Source organism: Scyliorhinus canicula, chromosome 21 (genome assembly GCF_902713615.1).
Source record: "Scyliorhinus canicula chromosome 21, sScyCan1.1, whole genome shotgun sequence".
In the NCBI taxonomy this organism is placed as follows: domain Eukaryota; kingdom Metazoa; phylum Chordata; class Chondrichthyes; order Carcharhiniformes; family Scyliorhinidae; genus Scyliorhinus; species Scyliorhinus canicula.
The window spans coordinates 10,691,220-10,702,890 of record NC_052166.1 but is presented as its reverse complement, the minus strand read 5'-3'; the positions used below and the strand labels follow the sequence as shown (position 1 = coordinate 10,702,890).

General features: G+C 53.1%; 1 protein-coding gene across 1 annotated transcript in view; it reads left to right on the top strand.

Annotated features, from left to right (window-relative positions):
* The window catches only part of LOC119955922 (membrane-associated guanylate kinase, WW and PDZ domain-containing protein 1-like), a 150,633-nt gene continuing 138,962 nt past the window's right edge, over positions 1-11,671 (top strand). Inside the window, exon 1 of the mRNA XM_038782579.1 lies at positions 1-149. The gene's annotated coding sequence lies outside the window, so the exon portion shown is untranslated. The remainder of the gene's footprint in view (positions 150-11,671) is intronic.

Below are 11,671 nucleotides of genomic sequence, written 5' to 3'. Positions count from 1 at the left end.
AGGTGATGGACGTGAGGGCCAGTGCCCGAATCTCTGCCGGCAGGAGGCGTGGCCTCTTTTCAATGGACGGATGGAAGGGCAAATAAAGCAAATTACTGCGGATACTGCAATCTGAGACAGACACAGAAAATACTGGACAATCTGAGCAGGTCTGACAGCATCTGTGGAGAGAAAAGGGAGCTAACGTTTCGTGTCTGGGTGACTCTCTGTCAGAGCTACTCTTGCTGTGGGTGGCTACTGCGTTTGATTGACAGGAACTGGGCTCCTCCCACGGGGGGGCGGGGTTGAGGGTTTGATGGACAGGTGATTTCGCTCCTCCCCAGAGGGCAGTGCCTGTTCTGATGGACAGGTGGTTGGGCCCCGCCCTAAATGGGCGGAGACTGTTCTGATGGACATAGGATTGACCCCTCCCTTCCGGGGGCGGGGTCTGTTTGATGGACATGGGACGTAGCTCCTCCACCCACAGGGGGCGGGGTTTTATCTGATGGGTAGGGAAGCAGACCACGCCCCTCACTCCTGTCAATCAAGCTTCCTTTCCTCCCCAGGCAATGGCAGGGAGTTGATGCAGCAAAAGCTTGGATCCTGCAGCAGGTAAACTCTGTCCTCTATCTGCATTGCACACAATCCAGTGTTGTCTCCATTTGCACAGCTCCCTCCCTTCCCTCCACCTAGTGTGACCAAATTTATGTGTATCTGTGATTTCTGGATTGGGTGTGTGAGGCCGGATGCTCCTATTGCAATGTTCGCTGTTCAATTGTGCCCGCTGGCAATGGGTGCCCAGCTCACCTGCTCGGTGCCAGGGAATGTGCCCCCCAAGCTCCTGCCCCTCAGCCCCTGGGGCCAAGGCAACCTTGTCCATCCCCATATACCACCTGCTGCACCAGCACTCGGCTGGTGCCAGTCTGCCTGCCTGATGCAGGGTTGGCAGAGAGAGGAGGCATGTGGCACAGCTGGACAATGGGGAGGGTGTTCCATGGGAGGGGATGGGCCCTGGGAAAAAGGCCGCAAACTGTGCCACGTTTTGGAGGGAAGTCATGTGGAGGAGGTGGGCGAGAGCGAGCGGATCTGTCCTGATGCAGCTCGGACATGAGCCTGAGCAGGAGCTGGATGGCGAGCAACGAGCGAGGAAACAGACTCTGTCCCACAGCCAGAGGACATCCATGTGCCCCAAACCATATCAACCCTCCAACTCCACCTGCCCCCGCCCCCCCCCCCCCCACAACAGTCTAAATACCAGAAATGTAACAGTTAAATATTGTGTAACTAGCAAATTACTGTGAGTGTTTGATGGGGACAGTGTAGAGGGAGCTTTACTCTGCATCTAACTCTGTGCTGTACCTGTTCTGGGAGTGTTTGATGGGGACAGTGTAGAAGAGAGCTTTATTCTGTATAAAACCCCGTGCTGTGCAAGTCCTGGGAGTGGCTCATGAGGACAGAACATAGATCATAGAACATTACAGCGCAGTACAGGCCCTTCGGTGCGTATCCTGGGAATGTTTGACAGTGTAGAGGGAGATTTACTCTGCATCTAACCCATGTTGTACCAGTCCTGGGAAGGTTTGACAGGGACAGTGTAGAAGCTTTACTCTGTATTTAACCCCATGCTGTTCCTGTCCTGGGAGTGTTTAATGCGGATAGTGGAGAGGGAGCTTTACTCTGTATCTAACTCCATACTGTGCCTGTCCTGGGAGTGTGGTTGGGGACAGTGTAGAGGATGATTTTCTCTGTATCTAACCCTTTGCTCTGCCAGTTCTGGGAGTGTTTCAGGGGCACAGTACCCATGGAGCCTTACTCTGTATCTAGCCCGTGCTGTATCTGTCCTGGGAGTGTTTGATGGGGACACATTAGGGTTACATTTAATACTGAGACCTTTTTACAATTCTGAGTTCACCCAAATGATACAGAGATAGTCTTTGCGTGGCAGAGATCAACAACAGTGCAGCTCACTGAAAGAACACAGACACACCCAAGCTCTTCTCAAACTGAAACTAAAAAGCAGAAGTGGAGCTCAGCTCCACCCACACTCTGACATCACTCCAGTAACATGAGCAGCTTCATTTCTTAAAGGTACATTTCTTAAACACCCATTTCTTAAAGGGTACTCTCACATGACAAACACCATGCTGAACCTGTCCTGGGAGTGTTTGACAGTGTAGAGGGAGCTTTACTCTGTATCTAACCCCGTACTGTACCTGTCCTGGGAGTGTTTGACAGTGTAGAGGGAGCTTTACTATTGTATCTAACCCCGTACTGTACCTGTCCTGGGTTTGTTTGATGGGGACAGTGTAGAGGGAGCTTTACTCTGTATCTAAACCCGTACTGTACCTGTCCTGGGATTGTTTGATGCGAACAGTATAGAAGAAACTTTACTCTGTATCTAACCGCCCCGTGCTGTCCCTGTCCTGGGAGTGTTTGATGGGGACAGTGTAGAGGGAGCTTTACTCTGTATCTAACCCCGTACTGTACCTGTCCTGGGATTGTTTGATGCGAACAGTGTAGAGGAAACTTTACTCTGTATCTAACCGCGTGTTGTACCTGTGCTAGGAGCATCTGATTGGGAGAGGGTAGAGGGAGCTTTACTCTTTATCTAACCCCATTTTGAGCTGTCCTGGGAGTTTTTTTAAAATTTAGAGTACCCAGTTAATGTTTCCAATTAAGGGCAATTTAGCATGTTCAATCCACCTAACTTGCACATTTTTGGGTTGTGGGGGTGATGCACTATCAATTGCGACGAGACGAGAGTAGAGAGTAATCGAGGCTTTATTACGCAGAGATGTGTAGCCTCCCGCAGCTGCTGCCAAAATGGCTGCAGCTCGGAGAGCCCACTCATTTATCCTCCGCCTACTGGGCGGAGCCAGCAGGCAGGGATCTACCCCGTACCTGTAGTACAGGAACCTGACCGTAATACACCTCATATGCGATATATATACAACAGTGGTGACTACCACATTCACCCCCTGTTAAAAACGAGTCCAGCATTTAGGAAAAGTTTACAAATTCAGACGATCGGGCGCCTTGATCCTCCGTTGCGAGCGCCGCAGTCCCGGTGGCGATGCAGGTGTCAGTTCGGTCGTCGGTGACTCTGGGAGCTTGTCGACCTCATCTTCATCCCTGGGTGAGACCAAGGGGAGGACGGATCGTCCTGGAGCGGGGGCTGTGGTAAGGTGCGCTGGGGGGAGGAAGGGTGGCGCCGGGGCGGGGGGGGGGAGGTTTGGGGACCCAGTTGGCGTCAGGTTCCTGAGGGAGACTGTATCTTGGCGGCCATAGGCGTACTGCGGGTTCGCATAGAGTAGCTGTACCCTCTCAACCGCTTTGAGGAGCCGCACGTGCTTGCGGAGGAGAACGGTTCCTGGAGCTGCCAGCCACGTTGGGAGCAAAACCCCGGAGGTGGACTTCCTGGGGAAGGCAAAGAGACGTTCATGGGGGGTTTCATTAGTCGCAGTGCAAAGGAGCAACTGAATGGAGTGCAGGGCGTCGGGGAGGACCTCCTGCCAGAAGGAGGTTGGGAGATTTCTGGACCGTATGGCCAGCTGGACGGCCTTCCAGACCGTCCCATTCTCCTGCTCCACCTGCCCGTTTCCCCAGGGGTGGTAGCTGGTTGAACTGCTCGAGGTGATGCCCTTGATGAGCAGGTACTGGTGCAGCTCATCACTCACGAATGAGGTTCCCCGGTCGCTGTGGACGTAGGCTGGGAAACCGAACAGAGCGAAGATGGTGTTGAGGGCTTTGATGACGGTGGCAGATATCATATCGGGGCATGGGACGACGAAGGGGAATCTGGAATATTCGTCGACCACGTGAAGAAAGTACGTGTTTCGGTCGGTGGAGGGGAGGGGTTCTTTGAAATCCACGCTGAGGTGTTCAAAGGGACGGGAGGCCTTCACTAGGTGTGCTCGGTCTGGCCGGTAGAAGTGCGGTTTACACTCGACGCAGACCTGGCAGTCTCTGGTGATAGCCCTGACCTCCTCGATGGAGTAGGGCAGATTGGAGTGGGCCATTATGAAGTGAAAAAACCAGATGACCCCTGGGTGACAGAGTCCGGAGTCGGTCCACTTGTGTGCTGGCACGTGTACCCCCGGATTGGGCATCGGGGGCTCGTTGAGCTTACCGGGGTGATACAAAATCTTGTAAATGTAGGTGGCGAGCTCAATCCTCCACCTCAAGATCTTATAATTTTTGATCTTGCCCCGATGTGTGTTGTTGAACATGAGGACAACTGACTGTTGGTCAGTGAGGAGAGTGAATCTCCTGCCGGCCAGGTAATGCCTCCAATGTCGCACAGCTTCTACGATGGCTTGGGCATGGAGGGTGCGTGAAAAGAATGCCACGGGCCTGCCTGCCTGGTTGAGGGTGGCGGCCAGAGCGACGTCTGATGCATCGTTCTCGACTTGGAAAGGCAGCGTCTTGTCGACCGCGTGCATCGCGACCTTGGCGATGTCGGCCTTGATACGGTTGAAGGCCTGGTGAGCCTCGGCCATCAGTGGGAAAATGGTGGAGTGAATGAGTGGGCGGGCCTTGTCCGCATAGTTAGGGACCCACTGGGTGTAGTACGAGATGAAGCCCAGGCATCATTTAAGGGCCTTGGGGCAGTGGGGAAGGGGGAGTTCCATGAGGGAGCGCATGCGATCGGGGCGGGCCCTAGAACTCCATTTTGAACTACATAGCCGAGGATGGCTAATCGGTTAGTGCTGAACACGCAATTCTCCTTGTTGTGCGTTAGGTTGAGGAGTTTGGCGGTGTGGAGGAATTTGGAAAGGTTAGCTTCGTGATCCTGCTGGTCGTGGCCGTAGATGGTGACGTTATCCAGGTACGGGAAGGTGGCCCGCAGTCCGTACCGGTCAACCATTCGGTACATCTCCCGTTGGAAGACCGAGACCCCATTGGTGACATCGAAGGGAACCCTAAGAAAGTGGTAAAGGCGGCCGTCCGCTTCAAACGCAGTGTATGGGCGGTCCACCTTACAGGTGGGGAGCTGTTGGTAGGCAGATGTCAGGTCCACTGTCAAGAGGACCCGGTACTGTGCAATCTGATTGACCATATCAGATATGCGTGGGAGGGGGTACGCGTCAAGCTGCGCGTACCGATTGATGGACTGACTCTAGTCAACAACCAATCCTGTTTTTCTCCCTGGTTTTCACCACTACCACTTGGGCTCTCCAGGGGCTGTTACTGGCCTCGATAATACCTTCCCGTAGCAGCCGCTGGACCTCAGACCTGATGAAGGTCCTGTCCTGGGCACTGTACCGTCTGCTCCTGGTGGCGACGGGTTTGCAATGAGGGGTGAGGTTTGCAAACAGAGAAGGCGGGTCGACCTTAAGGGCCGTGAGACCGCAGACAGTAAGCGGTGGTAGGGGCCCATCAAATTTCAGGGTTAGACTCTGGAGGTTGCACTGGAAGTCCAGACCGAGAGGTTGGGGAGGACGTAGAGGTGGAAGCCGCTGAACTCCACGCCCTGGACGGTGAGGGTGGTGATGCAGTACCCACGGATCGCCATGGAGTGGGATCCGGAGGCCAGGGAGATTTTCTGGTTAATGGGGTGTACCGTGAGGGAGCAGTGCCTTACCGTATCGGGGTGGATGAAGCTCTCTGTGCTCCCGGAGTCCAAAAGGCATGAAGTCTTGTGCCCATCGACCTTCACTGCCGTCGATACGGTCGCGAGGTTGTGCGGTCGGGACTGGTCAATCATGATGGAGGCGAGACGCAACTGGTGTTGGAAGGCCCCTGACTGGTCGGCAGCGGTTGCAGGTGATGAGCGGCCCGATGAGGTGCACGATGAGCAGGCGACGAAGATGGCGGCACCCACGGGGTGTACGTGGCGGGCGGCGTTAAAGATGGCGGTGCCTACAGGCCACATGTGTCCTGAGGCGAGCAAGATGGCGACTCCCACGTGTCGCACATGGGGGGTGCAGGTACAATGGGTCTGGTTACAGTGGCGATCGAATGGGCCTGGCACACAGCAGCAAAATGTCCTTTCTTCCCGCAGGCCTTGCAGAGTGCGCTCCGCACTGGGCAGCGCTGCCAGGGGTGCTTTGTCTGTCCACAGAAGTAGCACTTGGGTCCCCTGGAGTTGGTTGGCTGCCGCGCGGCTCAGGCTTGGGGTTGGCTAAGTGCGGTCGCTGCTGGGGTCCACGATGGGGTGTTCGCTGCTGGGGTCCACGATGGGGTGTTCGCTGGCGGGGTCCATGATGTCCAGGAGGGGGGCGCCGTGCGGTCGGGGGCGTACGCCTGTACATTGCGGGAGGCGACTGTGAGTGAGATCGCAAGTTTCTTGATCGCTGCGAGGTCAAGGGTAGCCCCTTCTAAGAGGCGCTGGCGGATGTACGCCGACCCTATGCCCGTAACAAAAGCGTCCCTAATTAGGAGTTCAGAATGTTCAACGGCCGAAATGGCCTGGCAATCGCAGTCCCTTGCCAGGGCGTGCAGGGCACGCCAGAAATCTTCCACAGACTCACCGGGGAGTTGATGCCGTGTGGACAGGAGATGCCTGGCGTAGATTTTGTTGGTCTGCTGAGTGTAATTCTCCTTCAGTAGCGCCATGGCCTCCGCGTAGGTAGGCGCGTCCTGGATGAGGGGAAAGATATCGGAGCTCAGCCCCGTATACAGGGTCTGGAGTTTCTGTGCCTCTGTGGGCGGTTCTGTCGCAGATCAGATGTAGGCTTCAAAGCAAGCTAGCCAATGGGCGAAGGCCGACTTGGCATTGTCTGCTTGAGGGTGCAGCTGCAGGCGATCAGGCTTGATGCGGAGATCCATCATTGTAAAATCTCTGCGTAATAAATTGATGCACTATCAATTACCACGAGACGAGAGTAGAGAGTAATCGAGGCTTTATTACGCAGAGATGTGTAGCTTCCCGCAGCTGCTGCCAAAATGTCTGCAGCTCGGAGAGCCCATACATTTATACTCTGCCTACTGGGCGGAGCCAGCAGGCAGGGATCTACCCCTGTACCTGTAGTACAGGAGCCTTACCGTAATACACCTCATATACGATATATATACAACAGTGGTGACTACCACAGGGGGCAAAACCCACGCAAACATGGGGAGAACGTGCAAACTCCACACGGCCAGTGACCCAGAGCCGGGATCGAACCTGGGACCTCGGCGCCACGAGGCCACAGTGCTAACCCACTGTGCCACGGTGCTCTGTCCTGGGAGTTTTTGATGCGGACAGTATAGACGGAGTTTCACTCTGCCAGCCATGCCTGTCTTGTGTGTGTTTGACTGGGATAGTATCTTGGAGACTTACTCTCGATCTAACGCCATGTTGCACCTGTCCTGGGAGTGTTAGACAGTGACAGTCTAGAGGGAGCTCTACTCTGATTCTAACCCATGTTGTACCTGTCCTGGGAGAGTTTGATGGCAACAGTGAAGTGGGAGCTTTACTCTGTATCTAACCCCGTGCTGTACCTGTGCTGGGAATGTTTGATGGCAACAGTGTAGAGGAAGCTTTCCTCTAAATGTAACCCCATGCTGTGCCTGTCCTTGGAGTGATTGATGGGTACAGTGCCCATGGAGCGTTACTCTGTATTTAATCCTGTGTTGTACCTGTCTTGGGAATTTTTGATGGTGACAGTATAGTGGGAGTTTACTCTCGTACTGTACCTGTGCTGGGAGCATCTAATTGGGAGAGGGTAGAGCGAGCTTCAGAATGCATCTACCCCAAGGTATATCAGTCATAGAATTTACAGTGCAGAAGATGGCCATTCGGCCCCTTTGAAAGAGCACCCTACCTAAGGCCACACGTCCACCCTTCCTGTGACCCCACCCAACCTTTTGAACACGAAGGGCAATTTAGCATGGCCAATCCACCTAACCTGCACATCATGGACTGTGGGAGGAAACCGGAGCACCTGGAGGAAACCCACGCAAACACTGGGAGAACGTGCAGACTCCGCAGTGACAGTCACCCAAGCCGGACTCGAACCAGGGACCCTGGCCCTGTTAAACAACTGTGCTAACCACTGTGCTACCACTTTGTCTAGAGTCCTGGGAGTGATTGATGGGGACAGTGTAGAGTAAGCTTTACTCTGTATCTAACCGCATGCCATGTCTGTCTTGAGTGTTTTTGACTGGGCCAGTGTCTGGGAGATTTACTCTCTATCTAATGCCAGTGACTGTCCTGGGAGTGTTTAATGGGGACAGGGCAGAGGGAGCTTTACTCTGCATCTAACCCATGTTGTACCGGTCCTGGGAGTGTTTAATGGGGACAGTGTAGAGGGAACTTTACTCTGTATCTAACCTGTTTTGAACCTATCCTGGGAGTGTGCATTGGGGACAGTGCAGCGAGAGATTCTGCCTGTCCAGGGCTTGTTGGCTTTCCTCTGTATCTAACCCCCTGCTGTGCCTGTCCTGGGAGTGTTTGATGGGGATAGTGCAGAGGGAGCTTTACTCTGTATCTAACCCCGTGCTGTACTTGGCCTGGGAGTGTTAGATGGGGATAGTGTAGAGGGAGCTTTACTCTGTATCTAACCCCCGTTGTCCCAGTCCTGGGAGTGTTTGACCGGGACAGTGTAGAGGAAATTGTACTCTGTAACTAACCCTATGCTGTACCTGTCTTGGATGTGTTTGATGGGAACAGTGTAGAGGGAGCTTTACTCTGTATCTAACCCCGTGCTGTACCTGTCCTGGGAGTGTTAGATGGGGATAGTGCAGAGGGAGCTTTACTCTGTATCTAACCCCGTGCTGTACCTGTCCTGGGAGTGTTTGATGGGAACAGTGTAGAGGGAGCTTTACTCTGTATCTAACCCCGTGCTGTACCTGTCCTGGGAGTGTTAGATGGGGATAGTGCAGAGGGAGCTTTACTCTGTATCTAACCCCGTGCTGTACCTGTCCTGGGAGTGTTTGATTGGGACAGTGTAGAGGGAGCTTTACTCTGTATCTAACCCCGTGCTGCCCCTGCCCTGGGAGTGTTTGATGGGGACAGTGTAGAGGGAGCTTTACTCTGTATCTAACCCCGTGCTGTACCTGTCCTGGGAGTGTTAGATGGGGATAGTGCAGAGGGAGCTTTACTCTGTATCTAACCCTGTGCTGTACCTGCCCTGGGAGTGTTTAATGGGGACAGTGTAGAGGGAGCTTTACTCTGTATCTAACCCCGTGCTGCCCCTGCCCTGGGAGTGTTTGATGGGGACAATGTGGAGAGAGGAGGTCTCCTGGGAGTCTTGAACATCAACTCTGGACCCCATGAAGTCTTCTGGCTTCAGGTGAAACACGGGCCAGGAAACCTCCTGCTGATACCACGTACTGGCCACCATCAGCTGCAGAATCAGTTCTCCTCCACGTTGAACGTCACTTGGAGGAAGCACTGAGGGTGTTGAGGCCGCAGAATGTACTCTGGGAGTGGGATTTCAATGTCGATCACCAAGAGTGGCTCGGTAGGACCACCACAGACCGATCTGGCCGGGTCTAAAAGGACACAGCTGCTGGACTGGGACTGGAGCAGGAAGTGTGGGAACCAACAAGAGGGAAAAACATATTTGACCTCATCCTCACCAACCTGCCTGCCGCAGATGCCTCTGTCCATGACAGTGTCGGTAGAAGTGACCACCGCACAGTCCTTGTGGAGACAAAGTCCCGTCTTCATATTGTGGATACCCTCCATCGTTTACCACTGTGCTAAATGGGATAGGTCCAGAACCGATCTAGCAACTCAAGATTGGGAATCCACGAGGTGCTGTGGGCCATCAGCAGCATTCGCAGAATTCTATTCAACCACAATCTGCAACCTGATGGCTCGGCATATCCCCCAGCAAGGTCGGGGACCAACCCTGGTTCAATGAAGGGAGCAGGAGAGCATGGCAGGAGCAAACTGAAATATCAGGTGTCAAACTGGTGAAGCTACAACACAGGACGCCTTGTGTGCCAAACAGCATAAAATAGAACATATAGGCCATTCAGCCCATCGAGTCTGCACCGGTCCGCTTCCACCCGATCCTCGCAACCCAATAACCCTTCCTCACCTTTTTGGTCACTAAGGGCAATTTATCATAGCCAATGTATCACCTAACCTGCACTTCTTTGGACTGTGGGAGGAAACCGGAGCACCCGGAGGAAACACACGTACACTCACTCTCTCTCACACACGTACACTCACTCTCTATCTCTCTCACACGTACACTCACTCTCTATCTCTCTCACATGTACACTCGCTCTCTATCTCTCTAATACACGTACACTCTCTATCTCTCTCACACACGTACACTCGCTCTCTATCTCTCTCACACGTATGCTCTCTATCTCTCTCACACACGTACACTCTCTCTCTATCTCTCTCACACGTACACTCTCTATCTCTCTAATACACGTACACTCGCTCTCTATCTCTCTCACACACGTACACTCGCTCTCTATCTCTCACACACGTACACAATCTATCTCTCTCACATATGTACACCCGCTCTCTATCTCTCACACACATACACTCTATCTCTCTCACACACGTACACTCGCTCTCTATCTCTCTAATACACGTACACTCGCTCTCTCTATCTCTCTCAGAGACACGTACACTCGCTCTCTATCTCTCTAATACACGTACACTCTCTCTCTATCTCTCTCACACACGTACACTCGCTCTCTATCTCTCACACACGTACACAATCTATCTCTCTCACACACGTACACCCGCTCTCTATCTCTCACACACGTACACTCTCTATCTCTCACACACGTACACTCGCTCTCTATCTCTCTCTCACACGTACACTCGCTCTCTCTATCTCTCTCAGAGACACGTACACTCGCTCTCTATCTCTCTAATACACGTACACTCGCTCTCTCTATCTCTCTCAGAGACACGTACACTCGCTCTCTATCTCTCTCACACACGTACACTCGCTCTCTATCGCTCTCTCATGTACACTCGCTCTCTATCTCTCACACACGCGTACACTCGCTCTCTATCTCTCACACACGTACACAATCTATCTCTCTCACACACGTACACCCGCTCTCTATCTCTCACACACGTACACTCTCTATCTCTCACACATGTACACTCGCTCTCTATCTCTCTCACACGCGTACACTCACTCTCTATCTCTCACACACGTACACCCGCTCTCTATCTCTCACACACGTACACTCTCTATCTCTCTCACACACGTACACTCGCTCTCTATCTCTCTAATACACGTACACTCGCTCTCTCTATCTCTCTCAGAGACACGTACACTCGCTCTCTATCTCCCTAATACACGTATACTCGCTCTCGCTATCTCTCTCACACGTACACTCGCTCTCTATCTCTCTCACACACGTACACCCGCTCTCTATCTCTCACACACGTACACTCGCTCTCTATCTCTCTCACACATGTACACTCGCTCTCTATCTCTCACACACGTACACAATCTATCTCTCTCACACACGTACACCCGCTCTCTATCTCTCACACACGTACACTCTCTATCTCTCTCACACACGTACACTCGCTCTCTATCTCTCTAATACACGTACACTCGCTCTCTATCTCTCTAATACACGTATACTCGCTCTCTCTATCTCTCTCAGAGACACGTACACTCGCTCTCTATCTCTCTCACACACGTACACTCGCTCTCTATCTCTCTCACACACGTACACCCGCTCTCTATCTCTCTCACACACGTACACCCGCTCTCTATCTCTCACACACGTACACTCGCTCTCTATCTCTCTCTCACACGTACACTCG